The following is a 27299-nucleotide window of genomic DNA, read 5'->3' on the forward strand; positions in this document are numbered from 1 at the left end:
ATGACATGTCACTATAAACAGATATTGATAAGTATCAGAGACTCTTTATTCAGAAGCACTACATCAGGTCCTATTAGCGCTACTGGAGGAAAACATCAAAGGAACTGATTTAATGAGCAACATATTGTTTTCCTGTTATAGGAACACAACTAACCAAACTTCCCTTATGAGCATAGCACAGTGCATTATATGAAAGGCTTGTCATAATTAATACCCCATTGATTTCACCAGGTTCCTCAGATTAAATAAAGGACCAACCCATAATGAGTAGAGATTTCTGTTTCTACAATCAAAGCCACAATAGTTAACTTTTGCACGCTACAGTATAAACTCTAATGCATAACATCCACGGGGTTAAGACAGGCAGTTCATATTTTTGTTTTGTTCAAAGCCAATAAAAGTCAAATAATGAGAACAATCTTCCCTTATTTGTTCAGAATCTCTCTTTCTTGAATTTATCCAACCTTTAAGAGCTTTATGAGAATTTTGCTGGGAGTAATCCAGCTGAAATCTATGGGCATTCCTCTGAGCATACAAGTACAGTTTTGCATTGTTAAATTAATAATCTTTTAATAACGGTGGATTCAATTTATATGTACTGATATTCTTATATTTGGCATTTTATGTATTAATATTCAGAATATCAACTTTCTTTCAGTAGCTTATGTTCTTTTTTTTATACTATCCATTCTCCACTCCCTCAAAAATCCATTTCATTTTCAAACTCATGCCCACAATAAAAAACAATGTAAGTGTAACATATAAAACCTAAGTAAAGTAAACTGACTGTCCTTCTCAACTAAAAGCAAAGGCCTAAATCTGAAGTCCCCTTTAAACTTTTTCTTGCTTCCCAGCCATGCCTCTCCCCATTACCTCACTGATCAATCAACTCTACACCAAAGAATTGTGTTTTTAAACAATCACCGAATCTTCCCTCTTATTTTAAGAATGCGAATTATTCCTATTAAATAATTATATTATGTATTTTAAGAGGTTAAGGCATAACATTTTAGCCTAGCGTTGGAACGATTTAATTTCATTGTTTGTAAACTGGAACAAGATACTATTGTTAAAAGTGTTACATTATATGCAGAAAAGAACCCATAGCAGAAATCTTGGAAATCCCGGAAGATGCTTAGAAAACGGAATAGGCGAATAATAACAACAACAATAAAAAAAAAAAGAACTCCAAAGGCACTCAATTTTTCTGGGAACAGCGCAAATTTAAGGCGGGAACTCTCTGAACTACAGTTCCCAGCGATCCACGCAAGAGGGGCGGAGTCAGAAATGGTTGACTGCTGCCCTCTTTTGGGTATGCCTAGGAAGTTGAGAAACGAGAAGGTGACAGTAAATGAGGGGGACAGAGAGCTGACTATTAGGGGTCCCGGGACGGCGGTGAAAGTTGTAGAAGGAAACTTCTGCAACAGGTGGACTACTTGCTGCCGAGAAGTAGCGCCCAAGAGGAGCCGAGCAGCAGACGAGACCAGAAACTTTCAGTGAGTTGGCGAAGAGGCTTTGACGGTAGCGGCGGGGTTACTTTTTCTCCCTTAAGAGATTACAGCGGTTTCCTGACCTTCACGGCAGGGTGAGTAAAGGAAGGGTGGGAAACGTTTCAGACGGGCCAGGCAGAAAGGCGGAACGCTTTGCAGTGCCTCCAGCCGGTGTTAACCGGGGCCGGCAAAAGTAACAGTAACTCTTGCCGCCGCTCTCTCTCCCCCCCACATCCGCTGGTTGGGGCGGCAGCGGTGGGTCCGGCGCCTGGTTTGACCCAAAAGACATTCGGGATTCCTAAACCAGCAGGTGCAAGAGGCCGAAGGGGAAGAAGATGCCGCGTGGGGCGGGGGCGGGGGGGGCATAACAACCCTTAGCGATTCGCGAGAGTCCGGGGAAACGACGGGGAGGGGAAACCGGCGGACTAAGCGGAAAGGCTCGGGCTCGGCGGACCCGCCGGCTTCGTCTCCGGTGAGCGCCCCCCCCATCTCGGGGAGAAACTTCAGTGGACCCCGAGCTTGGAGTCCTACTACCACTGAGCGCTTGGGGCCACGCGTGACGATAGGGAGACGGGGTGGGTGGGAAGGAAACCCGGGGAAGAAAGTTCCTTGGACCTGCCCCCCCTCCTCCTTCTTCCCCCCTCCTCCTCCTCCCCCCCCCCCAGGCGGCGAGAGTTGCACTTCCGAGCCGGTGGCAGAGCAATTAAGAGGAGGAGGAAAAAGCCGAGAGCTGCTGACTTCGCCCGCTGCCAGGCGGAGGGGGCGGAGGGGGCGCGCTCAAATTGGAGAAAGGAGGAAGCGGGGCTTGGAGGTGGGGCTGGCCCGCCTCGCCTTCTCTGCAGCGCCGCCAGGAGATTACTGGGATCCAGGGAAGCTTTTACATAACTGTTACTTCAGAAAGTGGGGAAATTCGGGGGTGGGGGCCGGTGGGGGAAGCTACCGAAGTTCTGGTAGTTTTGCTGTTGGGTCTAGGAATAGGAGGATTCTTGCCTCAGTTCGTCCCCTTCGCTGCCTTCAAGACGAATCCCGAAGAGGCGAATTTCTTTCGTTCTGCTTGTGAAACGGAAGTTTCCGATGAGAAGTGCTGGAAGGCTCCTCGTTAGCTTTAATTGACGTTTATTATGGTTGGGACAAAGTCTCGGGGAGTTCCCACGTGCTTTGGGGTTAAGAGGTGTGAAGAAAGAAAAAAAAATGCCAGCCGCGTCATCCACCGCCCGGCCTGCCTCCGGCGCTCTTCGGGAGTTAGCGCTGCTTTAGGTGTAATGCCTCGTGCTGGGGAAGCTCTACCATGTGCCCTGCGCCCCAAACCTGCCGATGATTAAACAGAATATCAGCCTTTGCTGGTGTAGGAAGGAAGGTGCCAGCTTCTCTTTTAGGTCTCCTGCTTTAGTACTGTTTAGCAATGGTGGTTGTACTGGAAATGTAGCTGCTTGGAGGTTTTGTTTTACAAGGGAGTTTACAAGTTTGTACAAGGGAGAGAAAAAAATGACTGGGTGGCAAACTTCTATCAGAACTTTTGCGTATCAAAAATATCCTGGCAGATCAAAGGTTAGACCTAGGAAGAGCATACCTGGGCTGCAAAAAAAGATACGATGATCATCATTGGTAGCAAAACAAAAAACAAAACATTAAACATTAAAACATTATTGCCATCTATTATTTTACTGTATTTATGCAGCTCTGATATGATATATTTATTAAAAGCGTTTCCATCAACTTTCTAATGGCAGTAAATTTAAAGAAGGTGTGAATGTGTTTATAGCTTTGGTTATAATACAAGTTGTAATTTATTGTTGCTGCAATGCTTTAATGCTCTGCGTAATCCTTAGATTTCTGAGAAGTACTGTATTCAGAATATTTTGTTAATGCCTGTTGCTTTGCGGCTTGTACATTTTTTCTTAATGAACATAAGGGGGGAAAAAAACCTTGAACAGATGGTAGCTCTGTGGACACATCTTACTGTTCGTTGTGCTTTTAATTTCCTCTACCATATTTGTTTAACTTCATGCATGGCTACTTCCACCACCCGTATGGGGGCTGGAAAGACAGGTCTCTGCCTGATTTTTCTTGAGTCTATTGCTTTCCTTTTTTGTTTACAGATGCTATATATGCAGGTCACACAGTACTGGATAAGCAGATGCAAGTAACCTGTCCTTTGGAGAAGAATTAAAACAAAACACGGAGTCCTGAGGATTCCTAGGGCTTGGTACCAAGACATATACCACGTATACAACCTCTCAGTGGCCATAAAATCACCTGCTGAGGAGTAGTTGGGATTTTATGGCTAGTATAGGCTAATCTCAAGTTATATCTGGCTCAACACATGCAACAGGAAATATAGTGGGTCTGGTTTCTGTACTGTTGTAAGAAATGTGACAAGTGGGAGAGTTGAGTAATCCTTATGGCCATCATTGACTAGTTTGGGCGTAAAACCTCTGCAAAGCTGGGATTTGATTGTTTTGGTCTGTCCCCTGTTGGGGCAACTTCATTCAGAAGATAAAGCTTCTTGGGAGTTTCCTTGTAGATTTGTTTTGAATAGCTTCCAAGGCTTACATGTAAGAAAATCTGTTTCAGTCTGGATGGCCTAGATTTTTGGAACTGGGGGTATATGTCTCCAGTTCCTATTCTTGCTAGATATATTTTTCATCTTTTACAAGCAGGGAATGAAGACAAGCTCTCTTAAGAGCTAAAACCTACAGCCTGTTTTGGCCATTGTGTTCTGGGAAATTTTCTAATGTTAGCTTCTTTGTGTATATATTAAAAGTGATAAATATTTTGCCAAGGATGAAGTTTTTTTCAAAGGCACTTCTTTAAAAAAGCAGTTATAAAACTAATTTTGAAAAGTTAAGTTTACATTCAGTAGTGCTAGAAAATAATTGGCAGGAATATGCAAATTCAATGATTTTAAATTTGGGCCATGCATGTAATTAAGTCATGGTTTAACTATGGTTTACTGAATCTATCATAGTGGCTGCCATTATGCAGTATGTTGAAAAACTTGCTAAAGTGAACAAATCCCATTCCTTAGTGAACCTTAGTGTGATGTATAAATCTAATCTTAGATAGGTGGAACTGCTAAGCATGGCTTTTATATTTTTAAAATTTTTGTTCAATGTATTAAGCAAAAAGCAGCCAAGCTATATTACTACATAAATTATTAATACTTTAACCATGATATAAAATTGTGTTTATTTAGTAAACTCTGTTTAAACAAATTGTAGTTTAGCATGAAGCTAACACTGCCCAATTGTTGCACCAAAGAGAAATCCATCCAATGTTCTTGTTATGTTTCCACATGACAGAAAAAGCTGAATGGTTTAAAACTAAAAGATGACTTATTTTTCCTCTTACTCACAGTGTCTAGATTAAATGGTGAAAAAATGTGACCTTTTCTTTGTGACCTTTAGAAGCATATAGCATGAAATAATGCTAGAGTGAACATACCTTTCATCAACTTTGCATTTAAGTGCTACTTAGATCCCCATAGGTAGCTAGGAAGTGTATTCAAGTGAAGCATGAACTGATATGGTGTAATAAGTAGATAGATAGCTCATCAACAGTTCTTGCTTGCTCATCAAACTGGAGGGAGGTGTCAGTTTTGCATATGGCACAACATTGAGAGAAAGAGTCAACAGCTAAATAGTGAGAAATAAATCTCAATTAGCTAGAAAATAGCAGAATTACATATAACAGAGAGAAATTCAATTTTTTTCACTTAGGAAACAGATCAGGTTTACCAGAATATGGTGCATGGTATCTTGCTTGATAATACAGTAGTACTTTTGGAAAAAAATCTTGGAATAATTTATTTGCAAACTGAATATAAACCAGCAATATAATATGATTACAAAAGGGTCAAATGAAATTTTAGGTTGCATCAGGGGAAGTATAGTCTCCAAATTACAGAACTTAATCCCGTGATTTTATTTTACTTTGGCGAGATCCCATCTTGAGTATTCTGTGCATCTCTGGACCACATACTTTAAAAAATGTTCAGACTGGAACAAGTTCAGAAACAAGCACTAAGAATGATTAGGAGACCAGAAACCAAATCCCATGAAGAGACATTGAAAGAACTGAAGATTCTTGGCTTTGAGAAGACCCATGAGAGGGAATTTGATAGACATCTTCCAATTTTATTTTTTTTTAAAAGTGGGGTTGGAGTTTTTAGGGGGTGGGATTTTGATTAAAGTTGGGCATGGACCAGTTGCAGAGGTTTGAAAAGCCTGATTTGTCATGTATTTCTTCGCTAGATTTATAACTCATAGTTCTTTTATGAGTTCAAGCTAGTTTACATAGGGGTCATCCTCCATTATTATTCCCACAGCAGTAAAAGGCTAGGCTGAGAGAGATTGATTGGCTCAAAGTAACCCAATGAATTTCCATTGATGAGACAGACTTGAGGCTGGATCTCTCTCCTAGTCCAGCACTGTATTCACTACACCACATATCTTATTATATATAAATTGTGGTATAACCAACAAAATGTTGAATTGTTCAACAACCTGCAGTTAAAGACAGTGTGATTTAATTATAGTATTGAAAAAAATGTTTAGAATTAAGGTATTTTCCTCTTTGTCACCAAGAGAAATAGTATTTCTTACATAACTGAAATAAAATGGGACAGCTAGTGGAATTTTGAATGGATGCACGAATATATTCATTATTCATTATTTGGTGTTATTTAAGAGCATGATATTAAATATATAGAGACCTTTCAAAAAATACGTATTATTGAACAACCTTGGCATTCTTTCTTGTTGAGTGACTTAATGTATATTTATTTATATGTATATATAAAAGTTACATGATTCATTAGCCACATATTATATGACCAAAGCAACTATTCATGCTATCTTGGTATCAAAGGAGAAGTGTCAAATTATTACAAGGGGGACAAGAGGAGATGATTTTAAATGTTGACTCACTAAATGATAGGTAATTGACAGCGTTAATTTGATCTCCCAAAATAAAACTTGCTATTACTTGTGTTAAAGCTCTACTGCAATAAGCCCGGGGGTATATTATTCGTCCCAGAAGTATTCACTGCACCACCAATATAATTTTACGCAACGATTATTCAAATACAGCACAATGTTGTCACTACATGCTAGAACTTTGACTCATTCTGTGCCTTATCCTATTATGTCTTGTGAATCCCTCTTTCTTCGGTGCCTCAGTTTTTTTATCTTGGTTAACATTCTCTGCCATGGACTAAAATAGTTTTAAAAAAATTATTGTAGAGGTGCACTTATATTAAATTTAATATTACATTCTATTTTCAGAATTTGGTGGTGAGCCTTGCTTTTTATATAACCAAAATAGCATCCCTGACTAGAGAAAAACACTGGCATATTTTCAGAAGCAGATGCTCTCAAGAAGTAAAAAAGAAATATTTAAGCAATAGATGCTATTGAGGGGCAAGCCTGCCCAATAAGAAGTGAACTTTGCCCATGGACAAGGAATACTGAGTGTCTGCTAGGAGAGTGGAAAATGGGAAAGATAATTGAGTATTTTGGAAGAAAATATTTGGCTGATTTTATGTATTTATCAGACTTTATGTCGTTTTAAAATACATTTATGAAGCTTCTCAACTCCAAACAATTTAGTGTAGTGTGCAAGAATAAAAACAGGAAAGAAAACAACCCAATCAGCAAAAAATGATCAGCCCAGAGGGGAAAACCCCATATTCTTTTAACACTATCATATCCTTGAGCCCCCTCCCCCCCATCCTAGTCCAAAGTCTAGGAAAAGAGCCAGTTCTTAAGGGCATATCTAAAGGACACAGGATGGGGACCATTCAGACCTTTGGTGGGGGATATTGTTCCAGAGGGGAGGTATCATAACAAAACAGATATAAAAAGGACTATTGCTTATTGCTTGTACTGTGGCATTCTGAACCAGTGGCAGTTTCTGAGTAATCTTTAGGGCAGTACCATGTAGACTACATTGTAAAGTCCATGCACAAGGTGACTAAAGTATGAGTGACTATGAGTGATCCCAGGAATGGACTCAAATGATACACAAGTTGAATTTGTGCAAAGCCCTTCTTGGCTACAATTTCCATTATTTTTTGAGCAGGACCTGAAAGTTCAGGAGGACCCTCAGATTATGCACCATTTCCAAGTGGAGAAGTTTAATCTCATCCAAAACTAAAAGTCAAGGGCTCCGGATTCAAGTGCCCCAACATAGCAGTGGTCTTGCTAAGGTTGAGCCTGAATCTATTCCCCCTCCCCCCCATCCACACATCAGCAATCTCCAGGCATTGGGACAAGACTTTGACAGCATCACTTGATCAATTTGGGATTGAAATGTATACCATAGCTAACTATCATCACAGTACTGGTGATACTTGACCCCAGTTGACAGATTACCTCACCCAGTGATCTCATGTAGATGTTAAAAGGAGGGTTAAGAACATTAAACATTCTGGTACCTTATAGATCAGGGGCTCTTGGCTTGATCTCTCCTTCTTGTCAATACTAACTGCAAAAACAAAGGAGAAAAGAAAAGAGCAGAGTACTCTTGTCAGAATAGTAGAGAACCCAGAAGGAATAATAATAGTAATGATAATAAACACCTTGTGGTAAGGAAAACATTACACAGACAATTTCTACAAAAGATTGAGGGAAAAGTGGGTAAAGAGATACAAAATAAAATTTGGCATACAACTGGAACATTAAAAAAAAAACGAAGGCCTGATTTTTGGCTGTTCAAGAGCAAGCTATTCAAACTAATGCAATCAAGGGCAGAATTGAAAAATCATCAAATGATTCAAAATACAGATAGTACAAATAGGCAGAAGAAGCAATAGATCACACACTTTGTATAAGAAGATTGCACAAACTGATTATAAACAATGACATAACACAGTCACCAGAATGATTCACTGGAACATCTGTAAACATAATATGCCAGTAATGAAAAATTGGTGTGAAATAGAGTTGAAAGTGAGCAGGTTTGTTTGTCTGACTTGTATGCCACCTATCTCTGCTAGAGGTGACCGAGTGCTTACAAACATTAAAAGACAATAAAACATCAAAACAATAAATAAATTGTGGGATTTCCAAAATACAAACTGATAAGTAATACCCAGATTTAACTGAAAAGAATAAATTGTAGATAATTGATGTAATATCGGGATCTTCGACTGAAGAGAAAGAAGATCACAAAGTATCAAGTATCCATACTGGGATATTTTGCTGCAGCCTCACTTGTATCTTCCATTCCATAAATTCACAGTCCCATAAAACACACCAATCATTGCAGAATCTCCTTTCTATTTTGTGAGACTGTTTCTATTGTTTCACTGTAAATGTTGCTTTAAAAAAAAAATCTAATGTGTGTTCCTGGTACGTGCAAATATTTGCCTTCCACTTTCAATATATGGATATTGAGATACTTTCCGAGTGACACTGGATGGCTCAAATCCAGGAATTCTTATCTGCAGGAAGCTGTAGGAAGGTGCAAATGTAATTTCATTTTCCCCTTTCTTTCCATGCATCCATAGTTATATCTTAATGTATTATGTGATACTTAAAAACCAGACTGGTTCATTCTTCAGTGTAGATTTGTTAAATTAATGTTGCTGTTCTTTGGAAATAAGGAGGATACTCAAATGTTTTGATTTCCTTCCCAGAACCCAGAATGATTAGTATTTATGTGCGAACAATATTTCTGGCTACATTCACTAAGACTTTCTTTTAAAAAATCCAATTTATAACAATCAATTGTAATATAAATTAGTACTAAAGTGGGGAACATGAAATGATTTCAAGGGGGGAAAAACCTTTTCTAATAATCAATTCTCCCTCTTGTCATAATTTCTCTGCTATCAACAAAATTACCAAGTGTTGATAATTATTATTTTAGTACTTGATAACTAGCAATTTCCTTCAGACTTCTGATTCGACGTAGTTTTGATCTCACTTGAACTTTGTGACATCATTCAATCAAAAGATGTACAGTATATGCACAAACCAACTGATCTATATGCCATGTGAAAATATATTTAGCCAGCTTCCATTGTCTAGATTCACACAATTTACTAAGCGATAAATCAGGTTTACAAATCATACCTCTGGGTTCACAAGTGGAGCAAATCAATTATATTGTTTGACAGGAAAAGGCAGTCCAGGATTGTTGTAATCCTGTAACGTTGATATTGTAGCAGCATTTCTTTCTATGGAATCCTTTTAAAATACAATATCTGGTCAAGGACTAGGATGGCAAGCTTCTCTCGCCACCCAGATTGTACAAACTTTAGAAATCTGTAGTGCTGAGCAGGCTTTGGTGAAGCCTAATGATTTTTGTTCGTTACTTTAATGGCATTAGCTGAGTTTTCCAGAGTTGCCTAGCAGCTGTATAGTGCATTTGGCACAAAGCCTACTGGGTGAATGGCTGACCGAGACATGGACATCATGTTTTAGAGTAATTGACTTTAATCTCTCTTTTAAATTGGATAGACAAGCTTTTTCTCAGGCAAAGCCTTGAACTGTTAATGGACATGGTAGTGAGGTTCCACTGACATTAGGTGTGTATTTATTTATTTTATGCGATTCGACATTGCGCCTTTTGAAAGTGACTTTGGATGGCTCAAAGTGTATCTCCTCTGTGTGTATGAAGGTGGATCAAAATCCAGGATATTACAGCAGCGATTTCTTATGATTCAGGTTTCCGTTTATTGATTAACTATCAAAAGTCTTGTTTGCAAAATGAAGGATAACAAGGGAGTTCTTCCCAGATATTTATCTTGAGAAATTGACATATGCTTTCTCTTAAAGCAAGTTATTTTAGGGTGTTTTAGTTAGCAAAAGTATATACTTTCTTAGATCCTACAGGGCTCGTCTATGAAATTGTCTGTGAAAAGCCTCCTTCCATAGAAGATATGTATATATTGCACTATTGAAGGAGGACTGATAAGATATCTGCAGACCCCTCACATCCTGAGCATAAACTGTTTCAACTCCTCCCCTCGGCACAGCGCTGTAGGGCATTGTGGGCCAAAACAGCTAAACACAGGACAGTCCCTCAATCTGCTAAACACCTAATTCTTGCAGTACTGTCTATACCAGTGGTCCCCAACCCCCGGTCCGCGGACCGGTGCCGGGCCGTGGAGTACCTGGCACCGGGCCGCGCAGCGGCCAGGGGACATGAATGCTGCAGCGCAAAGGCTCCTGGGCCGTGCGCAATGGGCCGTGCGCAAAAGCTCCTGGGCTGTGCCCCTACCCCTGCGCGCGCTCAGCGGGCCGCAGCGATAAAAAGGTTGGGGACCACTGGTCTATACTACTCAAGTAGTATGGCTGTAGCATTATTATTTGTCCTCCTTATCCTCCTTACTCCTATTATTATTATTATTATTATTATTATTATTATTATTATTATTATTATTATCATCATCATCATCATCATCATCATCATCATCATCATCATCATCATCAATCATCATTATTTTCATCATTATTCTGTTGCTTTGCATGCACATTGGGAGCTTCTGCACTGAAGGCAAATTCCTTGTTTATCTAATCACTCTTGGCCAAATGAAGTATTCTAATAGTATGTATATAAAATGATGAAAAAAAGATAAATCTTTCTGGCCAATAGCATGTTTGGTTTCTAATCTGAACAAAATGTAGGAAGGGAAGTGGATTCATTTAATGATGGCTTGAAGTTATGACCGCACTGAAAAAAGTAACTTGTAAACTGGTCTTTGCACTTACGACTGTCACAACATCCTTGCAGTCATGAGATCAAAATTCAGGCACTTGGCAACTGGCATGTGTGTGCAACAGTTGTATCATCTTGGGGGTCACGTGATTGTCATTTGCGACTTTCTCAGCTGGCTTTAGACAAGCAAAGTCAATGGGGGAAACAAGACAACACTTATGTCATGTCATAAAATTGGTTGCAACTGACTTAATGACTGTCTTGCTTAATGTCAGTGTTGTGGTCCGCCAGCAGCCTGCAGAGCTGGCAGTGGAGTCGGACAGCAATGAGGCTGAGGAAGATCATAGGCAGTCCTGGAGGCTGGGGAAGGCCCGGATGAGGGCTCTGCGTCGGAAGCAGAGATGGGGCCAGGGCCATCAGGGAGTGATGTGTGGACTTTGGAGCCTCCAGAGCTGACAGTAGAGAGGCAGAGGAATAGGAGGAGCCTGTTCCTAATGAACGCATGAGAAGAGCTGCCAGAAGGCAAGAGCAGTTCAAGCAAAGAGGACAACTCGGGAGTAGGGCCAAGAGATGATTGGCCCCTCCCATAAGGCTTAAAAGACCAGCAACGGCTCTTGGCCTCTTTGCTGGAAAACAACCATTGAGAGAATTGCTTCTTGTTTGGCTGTAGTTATTTCTTCTGTTCCTGAACTGTTGCCAAGAAAAGCCTTTGGCAGTTTGCCTAATTATCCCAAGGTCAGAGATAAACTAAATACTGGTGTTTTAAGGACTTTGTTTTCATTTCATTTAGAATACGCTGAGAATGAGTTAATTCTCAACTGTTTTAATCAAATCTGTTTGTTTTTTGGAACTGTTTTGCATTTAATATCAACTACATGGGTCTGGGTCACAACAATCAGTCCTCCCAGGTAAACCAGACAGAAATACCACTAGATGAGCTGATTTCACTTTATTGTAAGGCTACATTAACAGAATCTTGCAAGTGTGAAGGTACGAATTTCCCAACCTTACTTTTAATTGCTTGATCAATTAGGGCAGAACTTTCCTAAGTTTCTTTCTCTGGCCATTAAACTACAGAGAACCCCCCTCTCTCTCGTCTGATTGTTTCCTAGGCAGCATCTCTTCCCTTCATTCCCCAAGGTCATCCACCCATTCCATTATACGACAGGCGGAAGTTCCAGTTGCAATTGTTGTAAGTCAAGGACTACTCACAGGCCTGAGACTCAAAATTCTTTTCATTTCATTTAAAGCTGTCCCTGTTTTAACAGATATTGATATAAAACAGAATGCTTCCAGTGCATTTTGGTAGCCCATTTCTGATGAACTATCAAACCTTAACAACTGCTGCTTACAGATTACCAACAGATTTTAACAAATGGATCACTTCTCCTTATAATAGAGTGAAAGAAGATGGGAAAGTAGATCACATACCTTCCTGCTAATGTGCAAAAGGAAAACTTATGGATCTCTTACATGTGAGGTAATCTGTAGAATCAAAATTCAAGAGGGCCTTGGGTTTGTCCCATTGAGGAAATATCATCTCGCTTTCCTATGATGCTGTATTTAGAGGTATACCATTTAAATGAAAAGTGTATTGTATTTTAAAGAGGAAGATGATGTCAATATTTCCCATACACCATGTTTTTACCAGTAATTGAGAGACAGTTTGGTGTAATAGTGAAAGACATTACATCCGGAAACTGTAAGCACTTAAGAAAGGAACAAAACGATTAATAAAAGCCAGCATAGGATAGTTACAAATAGGTTATACTAGACAAATATTACTGCTTTTGGGGAGGACAATTAGTAAATTAGTAGTCCAAGGGAATTCTGTGGGTGTAGTGCACTTTGACTTTGGTAAGACATTTGATAAAACTGGCCATAACCTCCTTCTGGGTAAATGCAGTTAGCTGAACATCTGTAGCCAACACTTAGTCCTTAATATCTATATGGAAGGAGTTATACAGTGGGGTTCTTTGAGGTTTTGTCCTGGGCCCAGTATTCCAAGATTTTCATAAATGTCTTGGATGGGAGGATGCTCATCGAATTTGCAAGTAACACAAAACTTGGGGGATTCTAAAACTTCAGAAGATAGACTCAAGATTCAAAAGAATCTTGATCGATTTTAACATTGGGCCCTATTCTACAATATGCAGGTTAGTAATGAAAAATGTAAAGATAAGGAAAATCAGATGCACATGCATGAAATATAGCACACTTGGCTTAGCAACAGTACTTATGATAAGGATTTAGTGTCCTGATGGAACACAGATTAAACAGGAACTACAGCATGCTGCAGGTGTAATCTTGCCCATGAGTGGGTTCTACTTACCTTTACTACTGGTTCACATTGCGCCCATGTGCGCTCGCTTCTGCGCATGCGCAGATCAACTTTGATGATGTCCGGGTCAGTGGGTGGAGCCGGTTTTACTACCGGTTCTTGCGAACTGGTCTGAACTAGGGGCAACCCATCACTGAACTTGCTGTGTCACCAGGCAATGCAATCTTAAGCTTTATCAAGAGAGGTATATTGAGAAGTGATAGTTCTATGCTGCATAGGTTTATTTATTTATTTATTCAAACTTCTATACCGCCCTTCTCCTTTCGGACTCAGGGCGGTGAACAGCCAGATAAAAAACATTTATACATAAAGTTAAAAATAGATTTAAAATAATTAAATAAATTTGGCCCATAATTTAAAACTTATCAATTTAAAAATCCGGTTCATCCAGTTTCAGTTGCCACAGTTCAAGGAGAATGCTGAAGAAGTGCAGAAACAGTGTAGAAAATAGCAGCAAAGGTAATGAGGATCTCAGAAGAACAGTTAAACTAAGGAACAGGGCACACATAGTTTAAAAAAGTAAAGTAAAGGGGAGACATGATAGTGGCCTTCAGAACCAATGAGTGAAAGCTTTACCAAACTCAAAATGAAGAATTTTTGGCTGTTTGAACAGTTTATGAAACTGCCTGCTTCCTAGAGATATGAGTTGATCCATTACTTGAGATTTGCTAAAGACCTGAAAGTTTGTTCCAACACTATGATTCTGTGATTTCAGATAACAGAGCCTCAAGTTATGATTCTGTATACTAAGTTAGGACTTAAGCATAATTCATATTTGATCTGATATGTATGGAAAGTATGCTATTTCCATAGACATTATTGAAACTTTGAGCCTCTTTCCAGAACCCTGGAATAACTAGTTCCCAGAAAATAATTGCTAGAACCATGTGCTCATTTTAGATTTATAGCTTCCTTCAGTATTATCATGTCATCATTTTTCTGATGTAACAACAACAGTAATAATAATAATAATAATAATAATAATAATAATAATAATAATAATAATAATAATAATAATTAGGATTCGAGCTGCTGAGTCCTAACCATAATAATGGTTAGGACTCGAGCTGCTGAGCTATTAACCAGCCTCAAAGGCTGTGAATCTCACTAAAAGATTAACCAATAATAATAATAATAATAATAAAAAAACCACCTTACTCGGAACAGCTTACATCCTCCGACGGTACCTAGGTCCTTGGTTAGGACTGTGAATCTCACTAAAGATCTAATAATAATAATAATAATAATAATAATAATAATAATAATAATAATAATAATAATAATAATAATGAGATTTATATAACTTCATTGATTAAGTGATGCTGGAATAGGTTGTAAGTGAACGGGGTAAATAGCCTCAGATTTACAAAGTTTAATATAAACTGTTTTAGAATGGTGGGATAATGAGAGAAATTTGAGCTAAAGTTAATGGAAAGGAAATAGAAGGAAGATGTTTGAAGTGGTATAGCAATTCTGTGGTAATGTTTGGAAAAGAATACAACTTTCCTCTATCTTTGGCCATGTTTGCTACACGTATTTTTTACTTGGCAGCATGAATTGCCATTCACTTCACATACATGACTAGGTTGAGACTTTGCATAGTTTGTAGGCAAGAAAAGTGCAACCAAACTGGCTGATTTTTCCCCCCTTAGTATAATTCACATTGCATTTTGGGGAGGTCGCATCCAGATGAGTCTCAGAACTGTGCTGTTTGAGGTTGGGAAATTTGTGGGTTACCTTGCAAATGTAGAATATTTCATGTTCACAATGAGACAGCATTATATTGCTACTTAAGGATCAAGGACAGACCAAATTAGTGAACTCCTATAACTGAGATATAGAGTCTGGCAAAAATTAAACAGGAAACATGATTATCTGCAGATCCAAATAGCTAGTAGCCTTGACTTTTTAAACTATTCCATATATTACTTTATCTGCATTTCACTCTTAACCTATATTAAGCCATTAATCCATAGTATAACTATAATTATATTATGATAATTTGAAATAATTAAACTCTGTAATGCATAAATGCATAGCATGTAGCTCTTTTGTTGCTTTTTTACATGCAAGTAGTATTCCAGCAGTCTGTTCTCACAGTGGCCAATCAACTGCACAAAGAAGCCCATTAGTCTTCTAATTGGCCTTCAGATGCAGTCATGCTGCCATCCAGGCTAATAGCTATTAATCCATATGACTTCCATACATTTGTCCTCTTCTTTTTTGAAGAAAGCTAAGTTGGTAACCAACACCACATCTCATGGTAGTCCATCTATTGGTGCTAGGAATGTCGAAGAATTTCCTCTTATGGACACATAGCACACTTACCCACGTCAACTAAATACCTAGCAGATGTATTTGCACAGCATGTCAAGCTTCATTTGTGTTAAACTTGATTAGGGCTTTTTTGTGTGTGATTTAGCAGGTAGTATATGAAACCAGCTTGTTTGTTATGACTCAAAAAAGTGTTAACCAAGTTAAGTATGCTTGTAAACATAACAAGATATAAACAAAAACATATGAACAAAAAGATAGCCATTTGCTTTGTTTTCATGTAACATGAAGTTTAGTTTCACTTTGCTTTAAGTGAGCAATGGTGTAAGAGAAATGATATATGTGAAACAGACTGATTTAGGATGAAGAAAATGTTTTCAAGCTGACAGTATATTTTTCCTTTTCTACCCACTCCTTTTCTGATGTTTTGAATATGATGCTGCTTGCTTAAGGCTTGAGCATGAGACAATTGTCTTCTTTTTGCCTGGGTGTTCCCAGGAAGAAATGCAAAACTGCTTTTTGTAAATACAGTAGCTATTTCTATTCTTCCATTTTTGGAAGTGCCTAGACTAGAGCATAGAATTAGAGGATTGCAGTTAGATTGGTAGATACACTAGGCTACTTGGCTGCAAATTTCAATAACGTATCCTGAGAATCTCTGTTTTCAAATCAATTTCATGACGTATGAAGATTCCAATTCTGTAAATTTTATAATTGCAATTGCCAGTTTTACTCTTTCGTATACCTGCTTAATTTTCCCTGTGTTGATTTGAATTGTATAAACTTGAGTCTTCTTTGGCTGTGTTAATGGTTGACCAAAGCTGGGAACCGGATTCCCCAAAAATCATGCTAGTTCTTTTTGGTCTCTCAATACCTTTCAATATTATCAATCACAATATCTTTCTGTCTACTTTTCTGACTGAGGTTAGGAGACACTGTTTTTCAGGGTTTGCCGTCCTTCCTATCAGACTGTTTTCAGTTACTTATTTATTTACTAGCACATTTACTTTATTTAATTAATTTGTATCCCACCTTTATTATTTTTATAAATAACTCAAGGTGATGGAACATAGCAATAGCAATAGCACTTAGACTTACATACCGCTTCATACAGCTCTCTCTAAGCGGTTTACAGAGTCAGCATATTACCCCCAACAATCTGGGTCCCCATTTTACCCACCTTGGAAGGATGGAAGGCTGAGTCAACCTTCAGCTGGTGAGATTTGAACTGCCGAACTGCAGCTAGCAGCCAGCTGAAGTAGCCTGCAGTGCTGCACTCTAACCACTGCGCCATTTTGGCACTTATCCATGGTATCCATCTTTCTCCTCCTATTTTCTCCACAAAACAACCCTGAGAGTTGGATTGGATTGAAAGAGAGTGACTGGCCTAAAGTCACCCAGCTGGCTTTCATGGCTAAGGCAGGACTTGAACTCATGATCTCCTGCATTCTGGGCTGGTGCCTTAACCACTGGACCAAACTGGCTAATGTTTATGTAATGTTTAATATCTAAGCCATTAACCTATGGTATCTCAGAAGGTAACATCTTATCTCCTATGACAGAGAGTTGGGGGAATGATTCCCTGATTACTCCCTTGAGGAAAATAGATAACTTTACATAAGCAAGAAGGGCTGAAACATTCCCTAAGTTCTGGGAAACAAGATAGTAAAAACCTTTGAAGAGGTTTTAGTAGACTCCTCCCTGGTTGCCTTCCGTAGCTATATAAAACAGTTGTGAGAAGCCATCTAGCTCTTGAGTGAGAGGTCAAGAGCCTATGGATGACTTATAGCATTACTGCTTTTTGCCATCTACTGTAACTCCAAGAATGTAGGCATTTCCCTTGAACAATAGCTAACAATAGCTGAACAATAGCTAAGATGAAGAAACTGATGTTAGATTGAGCTACTATTATAATAAAGCTACTATTGGTTGGGAAGCAAAGTTCTGGCATGACTTTCAGAATTGCATTGAGAGAGGAGGTATGGGAGCAATCTTTGGCTGGTACTTGTGCATGGTTTCTCAGACAATAAAATGGCAAGCAGTTCATTTGCTCAATTATGTCTAGAGCACCAGATGTGGCTGCCCCTAAGTCAGTTATCCATGCTAAGTTGTATCCTGACTTTCCAGAAAAGGCATAGATTTCCAGAAACCACAGTGTTTGAGGTATCCTACAAAGCTCTAGGACATGTACTTTCTTTAAGGCTATACTTGAAGAATGTCCAGAAATTTAGCAAAATGATAGCAGCCATGCTGCTAACTGATACAGAATATTGAGAGTACATTACACTTATGCTAAAATGCTGCCAGTCACTTAATAGTGAATTAAGGGCTGTTTTCAAAGAAGACATTCTGTAAATATGACAGCAGAGAAACATCAAAGTAGGATGCTGATGGCCTATTCTCTATCTCACTATTTGCTGGCCTGATACACAGGGGATTTCCCCTTTCAGTCCATCTGTTTCCCCTTCAATCATTTGAGTTGAATGTAAAAGCATACATATAATGAGAAAGTGCTTCCGCTCTGTGCCTAAGCTTGTACTGTGAGATGTAATATACAAATAAAAAGATTTATTGCTATCATTCTGTCCTTTTCATCACTTCCTTGTGCGACCCAGAAAAATTGCAAAATCTAAGGAGTTGGTTTCCATTTTATGTTCTTCATAATATGCCAGTGAGTTTTCTGTTGCTGCCATTTGCAATAGTGACAGAATAAATAAGTATTATGTTAAGTTAAATAAGCACACATATGAACAAAACCCCTTTACTGATTGGCCAATGAATTGTTGAACAGTTCATCCTACCACTGGAGAATTTAGGGAAATTGTTCTTTTTATTTTTCCCTGCAGAAAATTAAGGTAGAACAATGTAGTATATTAAATAAATCCTTACTATTCATTGACTTTCAGCCCTTTCTGTTTTGGCAACCCCTTTCTTATAAATCCGCCTGGACTACTGCAATGCTCTCTACATGGGGTTCCCCTTGAGGAGCATACGGAGCCTCCAGCTGGTCCAGAATGCGGCCGTGCGAGTGGTTATGGGAGCGACGTGGCGCTCCCATGTGACCCCCCCTTCTGCGCGAGCTGCACTGGCTCCCGGTGGTCTTCCGGGTGTGCTTCAAGGTTTTGGTTACCACCTTTAGAGCGCTCCATGGCTTAGGACCTGGGTATCTATGAGACCGCCTTCTGCCACCAGTAGCCTCTCACCGACCAGTATGCTCCCATAGAGAGGGGCTTCTCAGGGTGCCATCGGTCAAACAGTGTCGACTGACGGCCCCCAGGGAGAGAGAGTTCTCAGTGGGGGCACCCGCCATCTGGAATGAGCTCCCCCCGGAGATACAGAGGATCCTGGATCTGCGCGCTTTCCGCCGTGCCCTCAAAACATTTCTATTCCAGCAGGCCGGCCTGGCATAACCTCTCTTTTAAACTGTTTTAAATTTTTTTTTTAAAAAAAATAATTTTAAATTTGTCTTATAAATTTGGGTTGTTTTAAATTTTGTTTTCGGGCCAAATTATTTAATTGTATTTTAATGATTTTTAACATTTGTATTATATGTATCTTATTTTGACTGTTCACCGCCCTGAGTCCTTCGGGAGTAGGGCGGTATACAAATTCAAGTAAAAACAAACAAACAAATGAACAAACAAACAAACAAAAAACCTAAGACCAGAAATTTAGGATAAATCACATTAATTTAAATTTTGGTGCATTCTTAAAATGTTCCCATATATTCACCACAACACTTCATTGTGAATATAATCCCTAGGAAAAGGCATAGATTTTCAGAAACTACAGTTTGAAGTATCCTATAAAGCTCTTGGACATGTCCATTTCTGCAATGTGTGGAATTTGACCCAAGTTCTTCTGATGTATATTTGCATACATAAATATTTAAACACTGTTTTGCTGAATGCTGTTGCAGAAAGAAATATTCTGGAAATGGTGGAGTTAGGCAATCATTATAGAATCCTTGGTGCTCTCTGAGTTTGTTGCCCCCCACCCCCCACTTGCAGACATTCATTACCTGACTATGTAACATCATTAGTGTTGGTGAGTACAGGGTTTGATCCCTGTTTATATACAATAGCTTGCCCTGATGTAAACATCTGCAAACAACCAAGCTCAGAGAGGACTCCACAGTTCAATGCTGAGATACATATATTCTCTTCTATTTTTTTTTCACGTTTTGTGCTAATCCCATTGGGTTTAGCATACTCTACAGTTCTCGATCCACAGCTACAGTCTCCACACCCTTCCATTAAAGATTAATGTTTTTCAGGTCTTCCTGAAATGTTTGGCTCTAGGTTTTCTTTGACCTTCCTCTTCTATTAGCCAATCATTATTAATAAGAAATTAAATTGGGGCACAAACCTTTTCTGCAGTTTTACTTTTTATGTGTCAGTTAGATTGCAGAATCACTGCAGATTTTTTGTGATCTAACATCCAACAAAAAATACAAGCAAATTTTATTCAGCTGATTATATTGTTGAGTATCTGTTAAATACTAAACTGTTTAAAATTATAATAAAAAACTCTCATTATATTTGGATGAGAAGGAATATTTTGTCTCCTCCCTAAGTAAATCCTGTTCAGTTATTATTCTTTTTTTAAACAGAAGCTTTAGGGTATTTTCCACAATACTTAAATCAATTATAGCCAATATCAGAGTCACCGAATTTATTTTATAAGTTGAAAAAAAGACATTGAAAAGGAGATATTTTCTACCATGTTATCCAGCTGCAGGAATACACACCTTCTCTTCTTCTGCCTCCATTCTCTTACAAGGTATTAGAAGACAGCTTTTGTTGCATCATCATTCCTTCTTTTCACAGTTAAATTGAATGTCTGTGATTTGGAGGAGACAGAAGGGCCAAGTGCTTATACCAATAATAGGGCATGTTATACACATCCAAAGGCAAGGAAATGTTGTAAGACCTCAACCACAAATCTCTGTGGATCTAATTTCCTCCCATCCTTGAGACAAGAGCCTTAATTTGAGAACCACTGTCTCCATGGCTTTCCTCTTGCTGTGACTCAGGAACCAAGAGCAGGAGGACTGCTGTTCTTGCAATTGTGACATTTCACTATGCTGCTGCTGTCCGAGGAGGAGTAAAAAGCAGGCAGACACTCTTTTCTGTGCCTGTCTTTCTTCATCCATGGGCTGAGTGTGGATCATTTGCTTTCCCTAGTTTTTCCTTTACCCCTGCATTGGCTAGAAAGCATGACCATGGCCCCAACAGTAGCAGCAGCAGGTCATCACATGGGAAATAAATGCAGATCCCTCCAGGGCTGATAATGTTCTCCAGCAAGTGCAGAGGGTAAGAGAAGGTGCAGTGAATGATAGAGGAAAAGGAATGGATACACCACTGTGCTGCGAGGGACAGAAGAAACAGAAGAAACCTGATCTTTGTTCCCCTAACGGTGTTGCAGCTTGGCCTGGGTGCGTGCCTATGGGGTACAGACAGATATGCAAGTGGGAGAAGGAAGACGTGGGATAGGAAAGAGGCTGAGATTGGTGTGATGGAAGGTGGTGGACTGTGCAGAAGTTACAGGTTTGTGGAAGGTATTCCATGAAGATGGTTCCTGAGCAAACGAAAAAGAAAAGAATAATTGTCAAAGGGTATTGGCTCTTTGGCAACCCAGCCAAAAGTGGTCATGGAAGTATAGACCTAGCAGCACTGGTGAAATCTGAACCGGTTTGTTACCGGTTTGCTGGGTGCACATGTGCGCTGCGTGCCAAGCATGCGCTGTGCACGCATATGCACAGTACACAGCAAAAGGAGGCTTGGGAAGGTAAGTAGAACAGTGAGGGGGCGAGAAATCAGCTGTGGCGCATGATCTTGGGAACCTTTTAAAAAACTTTTTAAAAGCATTTTTTACTACCGGTTCGGGTGAATAGGTAGTAAAAAATGCTTAAAAAGTAAAAAAAAAAGTTCCGACAATCGCTCACTCACCTGATTGTCAGATCTTTTTTTTATATATTTTTTTACTACCGGTTCGGGTGAACCGGCCCGAACCGGTAGCACTTCACCCCTGCCTAGCAGGAAGAGAGGGCAACATTTCTTTAGTGAGCCAACTATAGGTCATTGGCCTCCCTGAGATGACTCCCTTGTGCAGCACAAAAGGTTTATGTAGCATACTGACTTTTGTTTTCTGATGGAAAACATCTCTTTCCAAATTTTTTAAATGTCAGGGGCCATCTTAGAGCAAGGAAGCTATGAAATGAGCCTAGGTTATGAATAGGAAAGAACCAGATGATGGTAGCAGAAGTTGGCAAAGTTGAAGCCAACAGAAATTTTGAAAAGGCCATATAAATATGAGTCTGTCTAAAAGCGAGTTTTGTGATTTATGTATAGTAATGTACTTTTGTTTTTTCACATTAATTGAAAAAAAAATATAGCGATTGAGTCATTGTGTTAGAGAGTTGCTCAGCTTCCTAAATCAATTAAAAAATCCTAATAAATCTTCCTCTACTACAATGTTGCTCAACTGTCTGGTTCAGGAAAATGTTTGACCCAGGATAGTTTTTCATACTGTGGTTGCTGAAAGAAGCTCATCCCTTTTGCAGCTGTGCTGGTTTTCCAGTGAAAATGGTGATTGCTGATTGAATATTATGGTGTCACTAATAAACACTGAAATTAAGAAAAAAGGCAGTTGCACTTGGGAAATGCATGTGTAGACAAAGAAGAGCAAGTATTTTGCTTGTAAAGCCACTACATTGTGGCAGTTTTTTTTTGAGCTGCTTTTTATGTCATACTCAGTGAGGCATTATTAGCTAAACTATGACTTTGTGAGGTGGGCAAACCAGGTCAGTGAATAAAATGGATTCCTCCAGTGCTCGCATTCCTGCATAATAACCTAAAGACTTTTATACATGGAACTTCAAGTCTATAATTCTCAGTCACATTGACTATTGGCTTCCTAGAGCAGAGGTATCAAATTCACGGCGTCACGGTGGCATCACGTGACATATTGGGATTTTCCCCCCCTTCGCTAAACCGGGCGTGGGCGTGGCCAGCACATGACGCATCCGGCCGGCGGGCCAGGAGTTTGTGAGCCCTGTCCTACTGATAGTCCAGTACTTCAGAACAGCATAAGGTTGGAGAAACTTCTTACGCTGTGGCATTAACACAAGACAGGATTTACACATTGCATTGATTCATAATTTGATTAGTTTTCCATCCTTGTTGTATGAAGCCAGCCAATCTGGTTATATGGCTTACGATGATTTAAATCCAGATACATTTAAAATTGACTATAGCTTAGTTATAAAATAATCTTCACTCAGAACTTCACTTCTGTACTCACATATGCACAAACTGTGCTAATTTTTTATTGTAATCCTTTGTAAATAGTAATAAATGTCACTTTGACTAACCTCTGTGCTCCAGATATGTCTGGATCAGTTCCTATCTTCATTCACCCTCTGACATGCACCTATACATTTATTATGTCATAGACTTTATGGAGCTGAATGTCACGTGAAATAAAGCTTTCCTTGATTTGCTGGATTAAGGTAAAATGTTATTTTAGTGTTTCACCCATGTAAGACCCTCTTTCTTTTCCTTGATAAAGGATTGTAATGTAAATATTAGGAGAGAAAGCTGAGAATGAACTTTAGTTGCTCTGAAACTTGATAGTAATTTATCTGTAAACCTCATGAAATTTTCTAGAAGATGTAAATGTTTCAAAGTAGTGGTCAGTAGAATTCTTATATTATTTTTTTATAAACCTATTGGCAGTTGTTATTTGTAAATGTATAGTCATGAGAAGAGGTCATGAAGAGCAAAGGAGAAGTGCTTGTGAGTTTGATTTCAGCAACAGTTGAGGTCTTATTCGGAAGTTAAGTCACAGTCTGTTCTTTTCACTTGTTTATTATTGGGAATGAAGGACAGCTGCAGCCCCTGTACACAAGAGAGATTAATACAGCCACTGAAATAATTATATAATGGTAGCCTCCCAGAAGAGAACTGCATATTTATAAATATTCTGCCTAGAACTGTGTGGCATACTTGCCAAATAAATCAGGAGAAACAAAGAGACAGTTTATAATTTCAGAGAGTCTAATTTCTCCCAAGTAAGTTTTTAAAATGGTTTGTATACTTGTGAATTTAGTATTGGTATAGAACTAGTATGAATGCTCTTTCAAGAAACTGAATGCAAGACAAAATTGTACTATAAGTTGAGGGATATGTTATACTGCAAATGTTAAGGAAGTTTACTTAGTAGTACTTTATAAGAAATGATCATTTCAATTCATTTCTGATTATGATAATTACATGATAAAAGATTCTTCTATTTTCAGCTCATTTTCCTGGCCTTGGGATGTGGTTGAAACCTGGAATCGTCATTTCTAAATTCTGATGCTGCTTATAACTCCTTATTTTCTAAGCTATATTTGATGAGTGGACATACATTTCATGGCATATGCAAGCTGGGATATTATTTTCTCTTGCAGCTTTGTATATGTAACAAAATGCGCACTTTTGTAGTATTTGTAAATTTAAAAGAGAATTGTAATAAAGGAATTGGATTGATATTTGAAGCTGCCTTAAAGTCATCACTGAACCCGCAAAAAGAGGAGTACCAATTGCCCATGTAAACTGTAAGGATTGGAAGGGCCACTATGTAAGAGGCAGAACTCTAGAGAGTACACCCATGAACATCAACTAGCAGTCAGAAGACGTGATGAAACTCAGTAATCTTACATCACATGGATTGTACACCATAGTTTCAAATAGAAAACTGTAAGCATCCTAGATCAAGGTAAGTCCAAAAATATTAGAGAATTCCTGGAAACTTGGTACTCAGAGAAATCAGCCATTAACAAGTCTATAGAGATAAGCAACATTTACACACCATTCAAGAGAGACAATAAAAAAGCTAAAAAGGAAACAAAAAGATCAGAACACTTCCTTACCAATTATTGACACCCCAGGTAAGCAGGAATTAACACTAGAAAAACAAGTAGTAAATAATGCTCTAATCAAGGAACTATCAACTCAAACAATCAAGCAGTAAATTACAAGGAATTATCTAGGAGAAAAACACCCCCACCAATACTGACAGGACAAGCCAATATAAACAAAGAACTTGTCCACATATCTACTGCCTTCTAGTACTAAAGGTGTTACTTAGTTAGCTACTGAAACATCTGCAGGAAAACAACCAAACTCATCATGCACCAAGAACTCCACAGTAAAAGAAACTGTTTCCCCACTACCTCCCCCAATAAGTGATAACAAGTAAAGCTGGCTCAATCCAGCATTATTCCTGAGGCCACAGGCTAGGCTAGCTGCAAGGTTTCTGACATATAGTAATGATATATTACAGTGGGATGGCCAACCACTGTCTTTACTGTATGCAAATCAGAGGTTCTCTGCACATAAACACTAAGCAACAAATGCTTTTTGTGTGGTCTGGAGTACAAGAAGTTGCTTGAAAAAACAGATTAAATCTGGCAGGCTTCTGTTGTATGTAGAAAATAATGTTCTGTGCTTTACTGATTTTCTTTCCTAGTTTAATTGTAATTTCTACATGCTGAAAGCAGTCTTTGATGAATTTGCCCCAGAGAAAGCATGAATGAATGAATGAATGAATGAATGAATGAATGAATGAATGAATGAATGAATGAGGTAGTAGTAAAATTAAGTCTTTAGTGTGGAAGGGAGAGTCATGTAATTAATTGGTACAGCGCATTGATTAGAAAGTAAAGAGATATTAAGTTATATGCAGTGCTCAATCTGATTAACACTACTATGTTATTGGAGTCCACAAGTGACTGTTGATAAAGCAAATTAACTTGCATAAGTCAGTTTTGGTCACTTCATCTATATACAGAAAATATTTTTGTCATAATTTGAGAAAGACAAGAAAATTGTTGTGAACAGTCATGCAAAAATCCAAACACAGGATTATTCAAGAGCTAGCACAAAGTGTCACTTTAGTTGAACCTCTGAATAAACACACGCTTAAAATCTGCATTTTGGTTGCCACAATGTAAAAAAGATGTTGAGACTCTAGAAAGAGTGCAGAGAAGAGCAACAAAGATGATTAGGGGACTGGAGGCTAAAACATATAAAGAACGGTTCCTGGAACTGGATATATCTAGTCTTATGAAAAGAAGGTCTAGGGATGACATGATAGCAGGGTCTAGGACTTTTCGGCTTGAACCCTTTGCCTTGCCTGTTTCTCCTCAAGGTTTTTGCCTCTGGGTTATTAGCCACAAACTTTTCTCCTTAGTTGGCCTTCTCCCAGCCTTTTGCTCCGGCACATCAGCCACGGCCCCTCCATCCCAGTCCCTTCGCTGCGGCCCATTCGTCGAAGTACAGTTCGTGTTGGGCCCAGGACAATTTGCAGCCAGCCAATTGGTGCAGGGACTCGGGGGCTTTGGGAGTGGAAGAGCGGAGGCTGCAGTTCAGAGGGAGGCTCAGGAGGGCCAACAACAGCCTGAAGCTACAGTACGTCTAGTTATAATAACACCGGGATTATGATCATCTGGATAATTATGTCTAGTTATCCCTCTTCCCCAAGGAGAGGCCCTGGGAACCCCATCTGATGGATCCCTCATCCTCTACAACCCCCCTCCCCCACCCCTCACACTGCTCTCGGCAGCCTCAGGAGGTTCTGAACTGACAGACGAGCAGCTTGTGGCTGGGGTGGGGTGGGGGCAGAGCCCCAAACGCTACTAACCAGGGTGGCCCCGGTCGGGGATGAAATACCTTTGCTCCCTCCCAGCCCCGTCTTTTACAGGGAGAGGCCCTGGGAACCCACCTGATGGATCCCTCGCACTCTATAGCCCTCTCCCCCTGTCTTTTGTGGCAAAGAGATGCAAACCAGCCCTTGTCTCAGGCACTTTGGATAAAGGGGGGGTGTTGTTGGTCCTCCTAAACCTCTCTTTGAACTGCAGCCCCTGCTCTTCCACTCCCAAAACCCCTGAGTCCCTGCACCAATTGACTGGCTGCAAATTGTCCTGGATGGTCAAAAGCTCGATGTGAACTGTACTTCAATGAATGGGACGCGGTGAAGGGACTGGGTCGGAGGGGCTGTGGCTGATGTGCTGGGGCAAAAGGCTGGGGGAGGGCCAGCCGAGGAGAAAAGTTTGCGGTTATTATGCAGAGGCGAAAACCTTGAGGAGAAACAGGCAAGGCAAAGGGTTCGAGCCGAAAAGTTCCATTCCGATGATAGCAGTGTTCTGATATCTCAGAGGCTGCCACAAAGAAGAGGGAGTCAAACTATTCTCCAAAGCACCTGAGGGCAGAAAAAGAAGCAATGGGTGGAAACTAAATCAAGGAGAGAAGCAATTTAAAACTAAGGAGAAATTTCCTGACAGTTAGAACAATTAATCAGTGAACAACTTGCCTCCAGAAGTTGTAAATGCTCCAACACTGGAAGTTTTTAAGAAGAGATTGTCTGAAGTGGTGTAGGGTTTCCTGCCTAAACAGGGGGTTGGACTAGAAGACCTCTGAGGTCCCTTCCAAGTATTCTATTCTATTCTATTCTATTCTATTCTATTCTATTCTATTCTATTC

General features: G+C 39.4%; 1 protein-coding gene across 2 annotated transcripts in view; it reads left to right on the forward strand.

Moving 5' to 3' along the window:
* Positions 1–883: 883 nt before the first annotated feature.
* TFEB (transcription factor EB) overlaps positions 884–27299 on the forward strand; it is a 69629-nt gene continuing 43213 nt past the window's right edge. The window contains exon 1 of one of the 2 annotated variants that reach the window (XM_087889531.1): positions 884–1585. The gene's annotated coding sequence lies outside the window, so the exon portion shown is untranslated. The remainder of the gene's footprint in view (positions 1586–27299) is intronic. The other variant, XM_087889532.1, reaches the window with a different exon arrangement.

This window comes from Pantherophis guttatus, chromosome 3 (genome assembly GCF_059756535.1).
Source record: "Pantherophis guttatus breed Tessera chromosome 3, ASM5975653v1, whole genome shotgun sequence".
NCBI lineage: Eukaryota > Metazoa > Chordata > Lepidosauria > Squamata > Colubridae > Pantherophis > Pantherophis guttatus.